The following is a 10,139-nucleotide window of genomic DNA, read 5'->3' on the forward strand; positions in this document are numbered from 1 at the left end:
AGCCTCCGTCCTCGGTCCCTGTTCTCCTCGTCAGGCCACTCCGTCGTAGCGAGTAAGTTTACGGCGGCACTGTGCGAGGCGTGCAGAAGGCATGATGTGGTACGGTTTTGTGTATGGCCAGTTGACCCGGGTGCTTCCTCATGATCCATCCCACCTACTCCCTGGGCCCACACCGAGTGGGTGTCCTCGGTCAGTTGTCCTAGACGGCCCCGACTGAGTCGGTTGGGGGGAGCAGTATGGGCGGTACGGTGCATCCCCGGTCATGAGAACTCAGTCGGGGTCGGACTGTGGCCCCACCCTCAACTGACTCCTTCCGGACGGGGTGCTGACTAGGCTTCCTGGTTGGAGGAATCGGCCGATGGCTGGATTGGGGCCTCAGCCTGGCTACATGTAGCTGGGCCGGCCCAGGTGCACGTTGTTGCGGTGCCCCTCATTGGGCCAAGTGTTGTGGGAAGGCTGTCCCATTGGGGACCCCGGGTCTGTGGACCCGGCAAGAGCCACTGAGCCCCTTTGGGGCTTTGTTGAAGCCATGAAGGGGCTTTTGGTCGGAATGTTCCATCAGGGGGAACACACAGGGGTGTTGTTTGTTTTTTTTTCTTGTTTGCGAAGTGGGCAGGCCGAGTAGGTTCAAGCGTTCTAGCCCCTCGAGTAGGTACATGCGCCCAACTCTCGAGGGGACGACCGGCAGAGGCCGCAGGGGCGCATCAGATAGATACTGACGCCCAGCTCCCAAGGAGATGATTGGCGTGGGTCGCAGGGGTGCACCGGATTGTAGAAGGTGCCCAGCTCTCAAGGAGGGGACTTGCTTGTTGTCCGACATCTGCCTGGTTCCTGTGAGCGGACCTGGTGGGTCTAGCCCCCGAGCCTACGGCCGACTGAGGAGTTGGTCGGAGGCTGAGCACTTGGGTACCCCTTTGACCAGAAGCGAGTCAAGCGGATACTGATGCCCTTCTCCCGAGGAGGGGATCCGTTGTTAGTCCGGCTTCCGCCGGGTGCGCGCGAGTGCACCTGATGGGTGTAGCCCCCGAGCCTACGACCGACTAGAGAGTCGGTCGGAGGCCGAGCACTTAGGTACTCTTTTCTGGGCCCGCACACTTTGGCGTCCCTGTCGGTCGGGATGAGGTGGTCCTTCTTGCGAGTTGGGGTGCTTGCCCGTGTTCGTTCTGACCGCAACTTGTGTCGTTGGTCGTATTCCCGAGTCAGGATATGACGGCCCGAGCCCCCAAGTTTCGTTGGGCTTAGTCGGCGTCGGTCGAGTTTCATGCATCACCCTGTCCGCGGTCTCCACGACCAGAGGGGCTGAGCTAGCGTCGCTTGCCTCGATGGCTCGAGCAACGCACTCGGTGAGCTTGCTAATGGGCATGTCCGAGTGGAATCCGGGTCCGTCGTTCGTAACGGGGTCAGCATAGCCCTCATGTGGCATTCCACTGCTCCTTAACCCGTATCCCGACAAATGCCTGAGCTGCTCCGGAGACCGACTCAGGTGACCGGCTGGCCTCCCCTCCATGGAGATTCTATGGGCATGGCTTGAGGACAGGATTGAATGAGAAGGTCGAGATGATCCCGTCCGCTTCTGAGCAGGTCGGGCGAAGGCCATTGGGGCTTCACCTACATTTTCACCTTTGGCTCTGTTTGATGTGAGGTGTCCTCGAGCCCTTTGGGTGCTAGCCTTCGAACCCCGGTCGGTCGCAGCTCATATCGAATGAACCTCATTGCTTTATGACACGACACAAAGCCATTGGAATGCAATGATTACATGAATGAGATGAATGTATGATGCATGAATGAATGCATGCACGCATGAGATGGATGAATAAATGTGTGCTCGCTTGTAGAGCATGTAAATGGGGGGTCGGTGATGTTGCCTTGGTCGGTCTTTCAGGCGTCACCCCATTTGTGGTTTCCGCAACAAGAGGGGCTAAGCTAGCGTTGCTTATCTCAAGGGTTCGAGTGACAGGCTCGAGGCACCATTAGCGGGTACGCCTGAGTGGAATCCGTATCCATCGTAGGTGATGGGGTTGGCATGTCCTGCATGTTAGCTTTCCTCTGTTTTTACCTATCTCCCATCGGATGCTCGAACCCTCCGAGTGCCCTGCTAGCCTTGGTTCGATGAAGGCTCAGACGGTGGGTCCCTTCACTCCGTCCGACCGACCCGAGTGCCTACTATCCTTGGTTTGATGGAGGTTCTGACGGTGGGTCCCTCCACTCCCTTGCCTCAAAAGGCGAAGGGGCTCTTGCATGTGGTTTTGCCCCATTTTTCACGGTTTCGCTGCAGAAGTAGGTGGGCCCCTCCTAGGTCATGCCCAATTGTGTAGGGTCACGTCCCGTTGGTTGCGTCCTGTCCGCCAGGGCTCCATGCTCCCTTCCCTATTAAATAGGGGGAGGGGTGGATGTCTTCTGGCCCATCCTTTCACCTTCCCTCGATCGTTGCCGCTTCCTCCTCCGCCCTTCCACCAGAAAGATATGTTCATTGCCTCCCGTTGCGTGATGTCTAACGGGAGGCCGTCCACCATGACTGCGATGTGGGCCATGGAGGCTCGCCGCTCGTGGATGGCCGCACGCACGTGTCGGGAGGGTGTCGCCAATCCTGATACAGTGGTGCAAGCCAGGACGGAGCTGGGCGCTGTCCCGACCGCGACCGACCCGAGCGTCGACCCAACTACGATAGGGGAGCTCTCGTCCTTGTAAGTTGTGCCGCCAACCGACTCGGCCGAGGGGGAGCAGTAGAATAGGGGTGGTTAGTTTCTTTGTGTGTGAAAGAAATTTGTGGGGGACTGTGAGCCCCTGAGTGAACAATCTTAAGTTCGTTTGTGATTGTGATGGGGAGCTTGTCCCACCCATCCTCATTTTCACCCTTAAGCAATTTCTGCTTTTTGCCCTTTTCCTTTCAGACCTGCCCGTTGACCATGGGCTGCAACATTAAGAACCTAGGCATGGCCCGCGAGGCTCAGTTGCTCGTAACCGTAGTTGTGGCAGGGTCCAATCGGTCCGCAAGCTAGAGCATAAGTTGCTTTTAGGGTGAATTAGAGGATGGGATGCCTTTCATTTGGGCACGCCCTTTCACTTGAGCGAGCTGCGTGGTTACGCAAAAAGTAAAGAGGGGGTGGTGCTGCACCCCCGTGGAGCCCCCAAGCGACCTGAGCCGAGAGTGCTCGAGCCGGGTGCTGTAGCAGCAACTGTTGAATGGAAAAGGACTTGTAATGAACCGAGTTAAGGAAATAAACAACGTAACTACTCAATGTTCCAAGTGTTAGTGAGGATGTTGCTGTCGTCGTGCTTCAGTCGATAGGCGCCCAGTCGGATCACCTCAGCTACCGTGTATGTTCCTTCTTGTTCTTCTTGCCCTGCCGTGCGGAGGGACCCTCATCCTGGTCTCACCCTTAGCCATGCCCTTGTCCCGACCACCGCTGAAGACCGCCCCAACCGCCTCCTCACCGAAGGCGTGGTTTGTGGCGATGTCAAGCAGGTCGCGGGTGGTCTGGGGCTTCATGCAGCCAAGCTTGTGGACCAAGGACTTGTAGGTCATCCTAGAGAGGAACGCACTGACAACATCTACGTCGACGACGTCGGGTAGGGAGTTGCATTGCCTTGAGAACCTACGGATGTAATCCCACAGGGACTCGTTAGGCTCTTGCTTGCAACTCTTAAGGTCCCAGGAGTTCCCAGGGCGGACGTAGGTCCCCTGGAAGTTCCCGACGAAGACCTTCTTGAGGCCTGCCCAGTCGTGGATGCTGTTGGGCGGTAGAAATTTGAGCCATGCCCGAATAAACTCCCCTACGCAGATGGGGAGGTACTGGATGACGAAGTAGTCATCATCTGCTCCACCGTCTCGGCAGGCAAGCCGGAAGTCTTCGAGCTATACACCGGGATTTGTCTCCCCAGTGTACTTCATGATGTTGGTAGGCAGTCGAAAGTGCTGTGGGAAAGGTACTTTTTGGATACGGTGACCGAAGGCCCGTGGTCCCAGTCCATCCGGCCTAGGGTTCCGGTCACCGTTCTAGTCAATTGGTCGGCTGCCTTGCCTAGGGTGCACTCCTTCACGCTCCTCGTCGGACCGATCGCGGGCCGTGTTGGCTGCCCTTGCCACCATTTGTTCGACGTAGGCGTCGTGCTGCTCCAGGCGTCGCGTGTGGATGACACTACGTGCTTCATGGTTTGGCCCAATCCGCTCACGCACGGGCTAACATTACGGCGCTGGTGCCAGGTCGGGCTGCGGAGCCGCTGCACCGCTCGGCCCTGCTCGACGTGCCTGCGGGGGCGAGCAGACGGAGTAGATTGGCTGGTGCGGCCCCAGCGCTCTGGTTAGGCAAGAGGCTGCGTGTCGCTGTCGCAACATGGAGCCCTTTGCCTTCTGTACGGTGGCGGTTTCTACCAGCGCCCGGAGGTTCCGGTGGATTGCCAGCTACTGGGGGTCTGCTGGCTCGGGGAGGCTGCGTAGAAGCATCGCTGCGGCGGTGATGTTCTGTCCGGCCTGAGCGAACTACGGGAGGTCGTTCCCTCCTGCCAGGATCTTGCGCTGGACCTAACGAGCGTGGCCTCGAGCGCCGCTTGCCGGGTTGCACGCGTGCGGTGAGGAGTGATGCGCTGGGCGCGCTGGCGGAGGCGGCTGTTGGTCCTGCTACCGCTGTCACAGCTTGTCACCATGCGCCTGCGCTTGCGCCAGGGGCTCCACACGGTGGTTCGGCGGGGTGTGAGTCTCAAAAGATTCCACCACCTCTGAAAGCTGTTCCGGGGCATCCGCCATGGTGCACTCTTGGGACAGAGGATGGTCAAGTGCCATCATGTCGCTAATGCTGGAGCTGTCGCTCTCTAGCTCCTCGTCGCAGAGTCGTTGAAGGAGGCGGGAGCGTAGTCCGCCATTCCCACAAACTCGCACGAGTGGAGAGACAATGTCATGACCCTCCAAAGCCCCCGTGTGTATGCATCCACCAGGGATGCAAGGCCGAAGGGGAGCCAGGCACGCAGCGAACGTAGCGGGGACACGGAGCTCCTCTGGAGAGCTGACGGAAAGTGTTAGCCAGTGAATACATGATAGTACCCACGTAATTCATCGTGGGGTTCATGCCCATCACGGACTTGATGCGGAGTGTGAGTGCCTCCATGTCAAGGTCGTCGAGGGGCTCACGGACGACAATGCGAGCCGCCTTTCCTAGGGATGCGGGGAAGTCATCTCCTCGTGGGGTCAGAGTACACCGAGCTGATTAGCGATGAACTCCAGACTTCCAAAGTGGAAGGCCTGGGACAACGCGAAGACGGGTGGAACCCACGTCCCACCGAGGATGGGCGCGGGAAACTTTAGTGAGCCGAAGCGAATCGTATCACTCGAGCCCACCATGCCGAGGGTGGAAATGAGGTGGCCCATCCAATGAACTGCAAAAGGCGAATGCAACGACGTCCTTCCCACAGACGGCGCCAACTGTCGGTGCAAAATCTAGTCGACAAGTAAATATTTGTAGTTTTGCCGTGCATTAGATCAGATATGGCCTAGCATACAATGACACAGGATGTATACTGGTTCGGGCAACGCGCCCTACGTCTAGTTGGGGTCAGTCGATCGACTTTATTCTTGAGCCCAGGTGCTCAAAATTTGCAGTGGGGGTAAAAACGAGAGGAGGATGAGAGGGGGTGCCTGAGTCCTGGCCTTGTTCTCATCTCAGTGGAAGAGAGTGGCACAAGTTTAGACTTGTGCTAAGTGTTTGAGAGTGTGAGAGCGTAAGAGTGTAGGAACGTCCGAGTGCGTATATCAACGTCCCTGTTCCCCCGTAGAGGTGAAGGGTCCATCCCCTTCTATAGTACAAGGGAACGGCCTTACAGGTCGGAAAGGATAAGAGAGTGAGTGTAGATGCGCTGCCTAGTCTTGTTGAAGCTCACGTCGTCTGGTGTGGTATGACCTCCGTCCTCGATCCCTATTCTCGTCGTCAGGCCACTCCGTCATAGCGAGTAGGTTTACGGCGGCACTGTGCGAGGCGTGCGCAGGGCGTGGCACGGTATGGTTCGGTGTACGGCTGGCTGACCCAAGCGCTTCCTCGTTATCCATCCACCTACTCCCTGAGCCCACACCAGCGGACGTCCCCGGTCAGTTGTCCCAATCAGCCCCGACCAAGTCAGTCGGGGAGAGCGGTACGGGCGGTACTTTGCATCCCTGGTCATGAGAACTCAGTCGAAGGACTGTGGCCCCACCCCTGACTGACTCCTTCCGAATAGGGTGCCGACTAGGCTTCCTGGTCGGAGGAATCGGCCGGTGGCCGGATTAGGGCCTCAGCCTGGCTACGCGTAGCCGGGTTGGCCTAGGTGCACGTTGTTGCGGTGCCCCTCGTTGGGCCAAGTGTTGTGGGAAGGCTGTCCCGTTGGGGACCCCGGGTCTATGGACCCGTCAGGATCCTTGCTCTTAAGTTTTAGCATCAAGTTCTAGTTGATTAACCATTCTAGATAAGTACATATTCTAAGCAAGAATGGTAGAACAAGCAATTTAATCAAGCATCATCCTTGTTCATCTTTTTACTCAATGTAGCATAGTGATCAAGTAGTCTCAAACTGTGAGAATCAGACGATTTGAATCGAATTTCTTAACCTTGCAAGATGGATCTAAACACACGACATATGCATACCACGACGAGTTCACATATATCAATGGTTCCCATCAATTCGATTATCCAGATCCCACTTCCCTTGGATACAAGGCCCCACCGGTCCCCGGAACGACACCGTGACGTGGCCGCACTTGTAACCACATGAGGCCTCAGGGGAACTCGATTCCAGAGAAAGCAGGGTACAGGTTCACGCCGGTTAATTCAAGTACTAGGCTTACTGATTCCCCATACTCTCAGCATGTGTTTAGTACGTTCAAACACTTGACCACGAACACCGACACAGTTCGACCTTAGCAAATTTCCTCTATACAGATGGGGCATCCACAATTTTAGGAACATAGTACCAAGCCCCGCTCGTCAACCTTATGATTCCAATATAATTAAACAGGCTAGTCCTATAACTCGCGAGTGACAGGAAATCACTCGACTTTTACCGTGTCCCTATTTAGCATAGTACCTACTCGACTTAACATGCTAGTATTCAAGTCATGGGTACTAGGAGCATGCAACTAAGGTTTCAAGAAACTCCTATGAACTTAATACACAAACATAAGTATCATAAGTATTGCATAATTTAGAAACTAGGGTGATGATCTGGGGCTTGCCTCTTGTCCTAGGTTAGCCTTGGGCTCTTCCGAATCTAGGTTTGGGTCTTGAGTCGTCTTGATCAGGTTCAGCTCCGCAATAGGAGAGGGTTCTTCTTCAACTTCCAGGACTAGCTCGTAAGTTCCGTCCGCGAGGTTAGCTTCTATACGAGATGCATATGTATAAGTTTTCATTTATAATCTTTCATTTCATTAATTATTCCAAAAGCATAGGGTGTATTTTCGGCCACATTCACTTAGACAAGTTTGTAACATTTCTTTTCTTCGCAAAACAAGGTTGGTTAGGAAGAAACATGGATTTTATTTTGATGGTGATTGTGTACACATATAAGATTCTTAAAAACTTAGTATTTAAAAGATAGAAGGTGGTGTCGTGTTGCAACCTTCATACGAGTGATTATGTTACTGAAGAAAAGCACAATAATTACTCGTGAGCCTACAAGTCGTAATACTACTTATTTTTAAGAATCAAACTAGCTTTCAAACATGAATAAATATTTTAGGAAGCATCTGTTAAGATATGGACATGAAAGTTTTACAGGAACTTTCCCCCTACACAAGATATCTACTGTAAAAAAATTTGAGATGAAAATTGACAACCACAGAATTTACTAAAAATCAAATATAATTACATTACAGATTATGAGGAATGATTTTTTAACTAGATTTACATCATGAGTTTGCAACTACAAATTTTACACAAGGGTTTCCAACACTAACATATGCTATTGTGAATTTTTCAGGATTTAATGAGCATGAGAACTATTCATTCCACAATAAGGAGATTAAACAACATGCATTTTCTTAAGTAACCAAAAATACATATCTCACAAGGATAAATATTTTTACTAGTAAGGCATGAGCATCAAGAATCTAACAAAATTTATTTGGCATTTTTATCATTTTTCCAGTAATTATCATGCAAATAACATTATTAGGATAGCAAATAGGCAATTAGATGTAAAAATAGTATGAACTCCATATATTCTCTTAATACAAATTGCAGATCTGGAACATGCATGTTAAATGGAAGCTAACAAAATTGATTTCACAAATTTTAGACCACCAAATGATTTATAAGGCATTTAATGACTTTTGGACCAAATAAATCATAGCACCAAATACAGAATAGTAACATGCACAAAAATATTTTTGAAATAAACTAGATGTCATTAGGAACTCAACAAAACAAGATTCACATTTTTAGCATTTTTCTACACATTTCTATACATTTTCGAAGTTTGCAGCTATTTAAATCTAGGAAATAAATCAAAATCGAGGCCAACTTTTAAAACCACCCTCAAATATTTTGATTATCGCATACAGGTCCCTGAAATTTTCCCATAACCCCTACCCTTTCTTCTTCTTCTTCTTCACTAACACCCTTACGCACAATGCACAGAATAGACGCACGGGCAGGCACGGGCTCGGCCGGCCATTGCCCAGACAAGCGGTGGCGGGGGGGGAGCTAGATGGCGCGGTGGCGGGGGAGAGAGGCGGGGTGGCACCAAGGGCCAGGGTGCTCACCAGCAGGAGGTCCGCACGAGGGAGGCCTTCACGGCGGACGAGAGCGGCGGTTGAGTAGCGAAATGGGTTCGCAGCATCGTGGGGAAGCTTTGGGCACGAGAAATTGGACCGGGGCTCACCGCCGGCGGCGAATTTCTGACTACAGTGGCAGCTCGGAGGTACTGGTAATGGACGGAATGGAGGGAGGAAAGGGGGCAACAGTTCCAGGAGAGGCCGGCGTTGCTTATAAGGGCGAGGAGCAGCGGGGGCACCGACCACGGTGGCCAATCCAGATGAGCACCGCTAGCGCTGGCCAATGTGTGAGCACCGCCGGTCTGTCCAACCAACCACGCACAGGCGCAAGAGAGGTGGAAGACGCTGACGCGTGGGCCCGGCAAATTTTAAAACATTCAACTTTCCCTACTCAAATGACCCAGCTACGGGCACATAAAACTCTCCTAAAAATACTCATTTGAAAGATAAAACCGCAAAGAATACAATGCCATAAGAATCACCTCAAGAACTGCTTAGGTTTCCACACAATTGACAAAGGAAAACAGCCAAAACTGAAATTTAAATGAATTTTTAACATAAGGAAATATCACTGAAAAATTAAGTAAAAAATATTGTAAAATCATCAAATTGCATCTAGTATTTAAATAAAATAATAGGAGGCACAATTGCATAGCAGAAATCGGAGTTGCTCAATCATGTGAACTTAAACAATGCATGGCCAAGATGCTCAATTATGCACAAATGATGCTCATGATGCTCAATTATGAAAGTTGCTTCATTTGAAAAGATCTACCATTTTTATATTAGCCAAAAATTAAGTTCTTACATTAAGTTTGCTTTTATTTGCTTCCCAATTGCTTTAGTACAAAGGTGTTTAACACTTAGTCATTTAGAGTTAGGTTTGATTTATTCCTTAATCACTTTGATGTTTCTTTGATTTAGTCTCTTAATTACTAGGGATGTCACACTCGGTGGGGTAGATCCTCTGGAACGGCCACGCCATCACCTCCCTGGGCATGTTCCAGCAGTACAAGCTGCAGCTCAACTGGATATCGCTTAAGGACGCCATCAAGGAGAAGCTCACGGTGCTGAAGAACGTGCAGTGGTTAGAGCTCCTCGAGGGGAAGGATGGCAGCAGTGCGGGCCCGACCATCGAGCTCATGGGGCTCGGCAGGCTCATGAACGAGAAGTCCAGGGTGCTCTCCATGGGGCAGAGGAAGCGGCTGCAGCTCGCCAGGCTGCAAGCCATCGACTGCCCATGTGGTTGCTAGATGAGCCCTCCATCGTGAAGGATGTGGAGGGCACTAGGCTGCTCGAGTACATCATTGCGGAGCACTGGAAGAAGGGTGGGATCGTGTTCGTGGCCATGCACCTGCCCATCGAGATTGAGGATTCCATGTCCCTTCGGCTTCCGCAGAGGTTC

Source organism: Setaria viridis, chromosome 5, assembly GCF_005286985.2.
Source record: "Setaria viridis chromosome 5, Setaria_viridis_v4.0, whole genome shotgun sequence".
In the NCBI taxonomy this organism is placed as follows: Eukaryota; Viridiplantae; Streptophyta; class Magnoliopsida; order Poales; family Poaceae; genus Setaria; species Setaria viridis.